This window comes from Patagioenas fasciata, chromosome 3 (assembly GCF_037038585.1).
Source record: "Patagioenas fasciata isolate bPatFas1 chromosome 3, bPatFas1.hap1, whole genome shotgun sequence".
Taxonomy (NCBI): Eukaryota; Metazoa; Chordata; class Aves; order Columbiformes; family Columbidae; genus Patagioenas; species Patagioenas fasciata.
In genome coordinates this window covers 78,620,661-78,628,426 of record NC_092522.1, presented here as the reverse complement: position 1 = coordinate 78,628,426, position 7,766 = coordinate 78,620,661, and positions in this window count along the sequence as shown.

The following is a 7,766-nucleotide window of genomic DNA, read 5'->3' as shown; positions in this document are numbered from 1 at the left end:
CAGCAGCAACCTTTAAAAGCAAAAAGCCATGCAGGAAAAAGGGGAGAAAAAGAAGTGTAGGGGGAAGAGCAAGTGCATCCTTGTCTGTCTGTCAGTCTGTCTGAGTGTCTGTCCTGAGCAGGTGGGGTGGGCACAAGGCCTGAGGTACCGAAGGGCGAAATGGCATTGATGGGGGCTCTTGTTCATCTCAAGGCAGATGTAGCAAGGGAGCTAACAAGCTCCCAGGCTGTTGTATAGCTGCTCTGACTTCCGAAAGCCTTTCAGGGAACTCCTTTTACATGGCATTGTCATGCCTGCTACACAGCACTGTGATATGCTGCCCAACGTTTCCCAGCCTCAAACACTTCACTGGCAGCTCAAGTCTGAGAGCAGCAAGCCTCATCTCCATGGCTCTGCCACCAAAAATCTACATTTAAACCAACACAAGCAGGTTTTTTTGCAAACAGGCTGGTATAGCTTCTCCTATGTACAGGGCACTGGGGCATGTATCCCAGGCAGAAAACAGTGAAACAAACCCACAGGTATTTCCTGCCCCCACACCAATGCTACTCCGCTCCTTAGGGGTACACTCCCCTTTGGACTTCAAGGACTTTCCATGAATGAAGAGTCAAACCCGTTTCATTGCAAACTGCAGCTACTCACATGTGCCGCTGTTGCTCCCACCCTCAGGTTGTAGCACTGCCCAATATCCCTGGCTCACACATGGGACCTGCCCTTCCCCACAACACCTCCTCACACACTCCAAGTCTCTCCAGCTTGAGTTCCAGCAGATCCAAGTCCACATATATATATAAGTGTCCAGTTCTGGGCCCCTCAGTTCAAGAAGGATAGAACTGCTGAAGAGAGTCCAGCACAGGGCAACAAAGATGATTAAAGGAGCGGAGCATCTCCATTATGAGGAAAGGCTGAGGGAGCTGGGTCTCTTTAGCTTGGAGGAGACTGAGGGGTGACCTTATTAATGTTTATAAATATATAAAGGGTGAGTGTCACGAGGATGGAGCCAGGCTCTTCTTGGTGACAACCAATGATAAGACAAGGGGTGATGGGTTCAAACTGGAACACAAGAGGTTCCACTTAAGTTTGAGAAGAAACTTCTTCTCAGTGAGGGTGAGAGAACACTGGAACAGGCTGCCCCGGAGGGGTTGTGGAGTCTCCTTCTCTGGAGACATTCAAAATCCACCTGGACAAGTTCCTGTGTAGCCTTATCTAGATGTTCCTGCTCCGGCAGGGGGATTGGACTAGATGATCTTTCGAGGTCCCTTCCAGTCTCTAATATTCTGTGATTCTGTGATATACAGCCTCTCCCAGCAGCATGGACACAGCCCTGCTCTCAGATTGGAGTGTAGCAACCAGGAAGTTCCCAACCTTGTCGGAGTAATCCCTCTTAATAGCACAAATTTTGGGAAAAATGGAAAAAACATGTCTAATCTCACCTGTGACTCCACCGTCTGTTACACCCACTGGGTATGTGGCGAGGAGGTGATTAGCAGATTTCTACCAACACCATACTGCTGAAAACTAGAGCCCTACTTTTTCTTTGGAAAAGCTGCAAGAGGTTGTTCAGCCCAGTATAGGCTGTACTTTGCAAACAAGAAACCATCAGCTCATCACCTGGATAGCAAGTATAGCCTGCCCTGCCCAGAAGGCCTTGCACAGCAAAGAAGCCAAATTCACAGGAGAATAAGTAGCTCTGTTGCAGTCATGGTGCTTATCTATTGCTATTCAGGCAGTTTGGCTTCCCAAACAAAGCTGAAGAAACCCAGTTCACCAAAGTAGATCTGCTGCATCTGTCTGACCAAAAGGAGGGACGTCAGAAATGGATATAAGACAGCTATACAGACCTAAAACTTTGCTATGAACTCTGTAGACTCCATTGCTGAGTGACAGCCGGTCTAGCTCTTCTGTCAGATTACTTTTGTCTCGTTGTATCTTAAATGGGTTTGATCTACATTACTCAAAGAACCTTATTGTTTGAATGTTGCCCAGCCCACTGGTGTTTATTTGATGGTCTTACCAAGGCATTTCCTGAAAGACACAAGAAAAATGAAGGCCAAGTCCAAACAGACATCAAAAATGTCACCAGCCTGCTTTATACCCACCAGATTCCCTTCAGACTGCTTGCGCTTGCTCTTGGAAAGGGAAAAGGGTATAAGTGGCTGTAGTCTAATTATAAACCAGCCAGAAGCAGGGGGCTTTACAATTAGGTTAGGACTGTTCCAAGGAAATTGGTTTACAGCAAAACTAGAATACACTGAGCTTAAACTAAAACATCAGGCTACTTGCCTGAAGACACCAATGTGTGTTGCATGTACTAGGTGACCTTTAGCACAGTTACAGAGCAGCAGTGTCCTCAGTTGCAGCAGGCAGGCTGAAGACCTTCCCCATTTGCAGATGAGTTTTAAGAGACCCTAAAGGCAGAGAAGTGAGGATGGGCATACTTTGTAATGGTACAAGGCACTGAGATGGGCTAAAAGTCAAGCGGTACAATTGCACATATGGTCAAACATCATTTTCTCCAGGAAGTTCTGAAGTGAGAGATGTCCAAGTGGCATCTCTGCTATGGAGGCCTCACTCATTCAACTCTCCTGGAAATGCACAAGTAAATTAACACTCTTCTTCCCTAGCATGGAAAAAACACTGGTACCAGGGACAATGGTATTCCCTAGGAAGCTTAGCTGCTGCATTCTTTATTCTCTTAGCATGACCAGCCCTGGCTGCCAATCAGATTGATGAGGTTCACAAGACCAAAACTTTTCTTCCTCCTCAACTAGTGATTTTGCTTATGATTTCCAATAGAAGAAAAATCCAACTACTAGATATGACAGAAAATATTCTACCAGCTACCATGTGCACAGAAAAATGAATGGAAGGAGAACCTAGTTCCTCTGTTTGTCTGTCAGGTGCTGAATCACATCAGCCACATGCCAGTAAAGGACTCGAGCAGTGTCAGCCAACAATGACTGCAATGACAGCATATAAAGGGTCAATAGTAATCAAACAAATGCTCCTGACAGAATAAAACTTGTTAATTAACTGTAAAGTAGATTTTAAGCAACTTCCCATGTGTATTTGCAGCCAGATTACAGTATTTGGATCACTCTTGGGTTTTTCTAAATATCATGATTTAATACGCAGTATAGTCTCTGCACTCATAATTGGAATAAAAACATTGTTCAGCAATAATCTGCGCATTGGATTTCTACTGCTTTAAATAAGTGACCTGCCACACAACTTTGCTTAACAGTATCAGCACTGCCACAGAGACAAATAATTAAGAAAAACAGTTAATGTAAGCACTGCTAGTTGTTTTCACTCCGCATGCACCATTCCATGAAGAGTTGCCACCCATGCCAATCCTCAGAGTTTTAGATGCAATGCTTCAATACTTTGTGCTCTGTATTGCAGCACGAAGAACCAAGTCACAAGATAAAGCTCTGTCCTGACTTTCCCATCACACGTTTCCCTGATTTGCATTTCTTTATAAGAGCTATTCCTCATGGAAAAGAGGGACATACAGTCACTGGATCACATCTCACCAAAGAGGTATCCTCTCCCATATCCAAGCACCTGTAATTCCCCAATGTTTATGGTGATACAATACTGTTGTAACAACAGCAGCAAAATTGCATCTGGTAAAATTGCTTGAGGACATGAGTGAAAATATTTGAAGACTCTCTTAACTGTACTTAGATCTTGGAATCCCTGGGTTGGTAGCATGTGACTGTCCCACACTGCAGAAAGCACTCCAGGCACCAGGGTCTGTGAACCACCAAAATCCATCGCAAGTTCAAGGATGTGTTTGAATGGTGGAATCTTAGGTGAGGAGTGACAGTCCTCTTTAGGTTAGATAGGCTGCCTAAAACTTCAGTCATTGATACCAAATTCTGCAGATCTTGTGCACACCAGCAATCTTGCCTAAGCTCATGAAACTGCTACCTATTTCATATTTATGATGGAAGACTGCAGGATCAAAATCTCCCTCAGTGGTAAGTTTTAATTGGACTGCATTTTCTGTTCAAGCAGAACAAGTGTAAACAGCTGCAGGAGTTAAATCATTTTACAGAGGGATATGTCATTACTTTCTTCTTAGAGGTAAGAGTGCTAGATTTGTTACGTAGGCTCAGGCCACTGTTTTCTCCAGCTCAACATCCTGGTCTCATCAATGTCTGAAATCTCAAAAGGCAGAAAACTCCAAACAACCTCATAATATACCTAGCTAGTTGCAGAGTGATACATAGTGTGCTCTTCTCTGCTTGGACTTGCCAGTAATTGCTCTACCTGTAAAGATATCCTGTGACCTATATTTTATGAAGTGAGAGATAAAGCAAGTGTGTCTATAAATGCCATAGACAACCATAAAACTATCCATCTCTTCTTAAAAATCTATCTGCACCAAGTGACTCAATACTTTCGAGCAGCACTGAATGTGAGATGCTGACTCAATGCTGCATCTGGAAGTATTTATTTTTGTCAGTTCTAAATTTGTTTCCCAAAATAGATACCACAGATCTGGTCTCCAGCCAATATCAAGAGATATAGCTAAATTGAAGTCAATGGAGCTGAGCCATTACATTGCCAGCCAGAAATACGGCCCTTCCTGAGAGCATTCTTTGCTGCCACTATGCAGTATTTTGTTCAATTGCCTCAAAGGTCAGCTTGTTAATAGGCTTCTACAGCAAAATTCGGGAGGTCAATCTACCAGAGAAATTATTACGCTCAAAGTGCAACCAATCAGAGTCATAGTAGAGGCACGCACAAGAACTTAGGATGTAACCAGAGTTATTGGTTTAACACATCATAGGTAAAATGATTTTTAAATGTTATGGCATAGCTCCAAGATGTATTTATTCCTTGTAGTCAACATTCTTTTGTTGGCAATTTAAAACTCTTAAAGTATAGACCAAATCTTATTTTAAGTTTTAATTTATTGAGATAATAATATATTTGCTATTGTATTCGGACCTTTTACTAGTTTTATACAGCTATGTCTCTACCACCTTCAGTATTGATGCTGTCTTCTGTGTTCATGTCAAGAAAACTAAAATGAGGCTGTTTCTCTCTAAATTAGATTGCAGCTGCTGCAACATCATTGGCTTATTATGACACTTTGATTTATATCTAACTAGCAAACTAACAAATAAGTCAAGTTACTAACTAGAGCTGCTTTGTTAAGCGCTTGTCTCGCATTGTCTAGATGGGATCAGGTACCAATGTAGGCGTATAAGCCAAGCCTGACATATCCCTTTCAAAGGCATACGTGATTAATGGGGCATTTCATTGCTGCAAGTGAACTCAGGCTTGTTCCACTCCTGAATGCAAGTATTGAGAAGAAGTGCCATGACTTACAGAGATACTCTTTTCTCAGTTATCTTCCTTAGGTATAATTTTACCAGCTATTCTGCGCAAGGGGGCTTTGCTACTGTGCACTCACAGGATGCATGTCTGGAAATAGAGCTATATGGTCACTGTTTCATGCAGTCATTTACTTATTTAACCAAGCATGCACACACACTAGGGAGAAACCTATCACTTTTTCACTGGTATCTGTGGAGAACACGGGTCTTTCCCAGCTTTTTGTTGGGTGGATTACTCAAGGTGAAGGATCAGCTGAGAGCTATTCAAACCCAAAAGTCACCAGAGGTAGCTGGTACATTCGCTGGGACACCTTGGTGTGTGAAGATCAAACACAGGGTGCCATCACCTCATGGAAAGTCATCCTCAGCTGCAGTGGGAAAGTGACTTTACCTTACAGAGGATTCATAAACACAAGGAAATCCCTCTTGCACCAGGAGAGAGGGAACGTTCACAAGGCAGTATTTTCACTAGGTCATTTTTCTGTGCCTTTTATTTCCACATTTTGGAAAAAAAGCCTTTTCTTACCCTGCCTAGAGAAAACACAAAGTGCGAAGCTGTGGTGTTTTTCACTTTCTTGTTATCGAAGGCTCTCAGCACAGCCCTGCAGCCCTGAAAGGCGCTCAGCCCCAGAGCATCCATGAGGTAGCACCAAGATGGCTGCCAGGGCAGTTGCTAGGCAGCATCCTCCACCCCCAGAGTCAGCCGTGTTGGGTGCGATGGGCCAGGAAGAGCATGGGGGAGGCCAATGCTGCCATTGCTGGCTGTATGATGTGGGGCCCTCCAGGGAAGACGTCTGTGAAGCAGGGGCTTCGCAAAAAAGACTCAGTACCTCAAAAGAGCTCGTTAGGTGCATTTCCACCACCCTCATGGGGAGCAGCCCAAGCTGGGCATCAAGCACAGCCATGTCACAGGCCAGGAGCGTGGTGGGGCAGTGGGGCAGCAGCACTGTCCTTTTCAGTGGCTTTTGTGGTGCCACTGCCCATCCATCTGCCTGCAGGTGTATGCAGAAAGGGAGTTGCGGGGATGCTGCAAAAACACAGACTGTGACCTACAAAGAAGGGAGGGTGCCTCAGACTTCAGGGGGAATTTAGCAACCCAGAAGAACTAAACCCAGTGTGTATTTATGCTATAAGAGTGCTGCCGTGCTCACCTGTCTGCACGGGGCTGCCTGGGATGCCGAGGGATGCCCCCAGCTCTTCCCTGGCACTTGTACCGAAGAAGGGGAGTGGAGATAGCTCCTTGAGTGCCCCAAAACAACAGCAGCTCTTCTTCCCAGGAGAAAATAGCTCTATTCTTTCCTTCCTTTTCTCCTTTCCAAGAAAACAGATATGTCAGATTTGTCTGATCTCACCCACCTGCTTCCCATTGAGAGAAATGGATGAAAACAGCACATCCGTATACTCTTCTGCTACCTCCATAGATCTCTGGCAGTCTGAATTTTTCCTTCAACTGACCCCCTTATTTTTTTCTTTTTATTTTTGTGGGTTTTTTTTGTTGTTTGTTTGTTTGTTTGTTTTGTGGTTTGTTGTTGTTGTTGTTGTTGTTGTTTCGTTTTCTGAAGATCTTTTGGCTCCCCATCCAAAAAGCAGAGAAGATAAGCAAGGTAAAGGCAGAAGGAGTGGTGTGCTTGAAGACAGGCTCCACAATGGACTTTTTCTGCTTCTAAGATTCTAACAGAAGAAAAGATATCTGACAAGAGACCATGGCACAATACTAAGAAATGTCACCATGTAACTGTAGTGATAGCCCAGAGTCCTGAAGGAGGTATAGTGAAAAGGGAACACACACCAGCTTCTGTAGCTGGATTGATAATTATTTGTACTTTCAAAGGTATCATGAGGAGACAGTAAATTTCATTACTGTATTAGCATCTCCCATATATGCAGGCCTGCCTAATAAGCAAAATGCTAAATATAATGGTAAACGCTAAATCGTAATAATGACAAATATTAGAAACTAACTATAATTTCCTGCCTTGTTGGAGTCGGACTACCTTTCCACCAAATGACCATGGAAACAGCTTTGAGAAAAGTGCAGTGAAAAGCTGGAGTGGCGAGAGAGATCTTCCTTGTACTCTTGGAGTATGAATCCTGCCTTCACATTCAAGGCTGAGATACCTCTATCCACGATGAACACCACAGGAAAGGTTCTGAAGAGACAGAGGACAAACCTCAGCTGGTGCAGGACTGCAAAACAACACCAAATACAGCCCAGGGGACAGGGAAGGACTGATGTTTTGCTCCCCACTTAGCAACCTGTAGCCCCAACCCATGTGCAGAGACAGCTTTGGGTGTCTGCATTATGTTAGTGGAGTTTTCAGTGGAGAGATGGGTAGTTTGAGCTCTTCTTTTTCTCTCTCAACAGACACTGATGCTGTACGTGGGGAGGGAAAGCCCTGCTCACATTCAGAA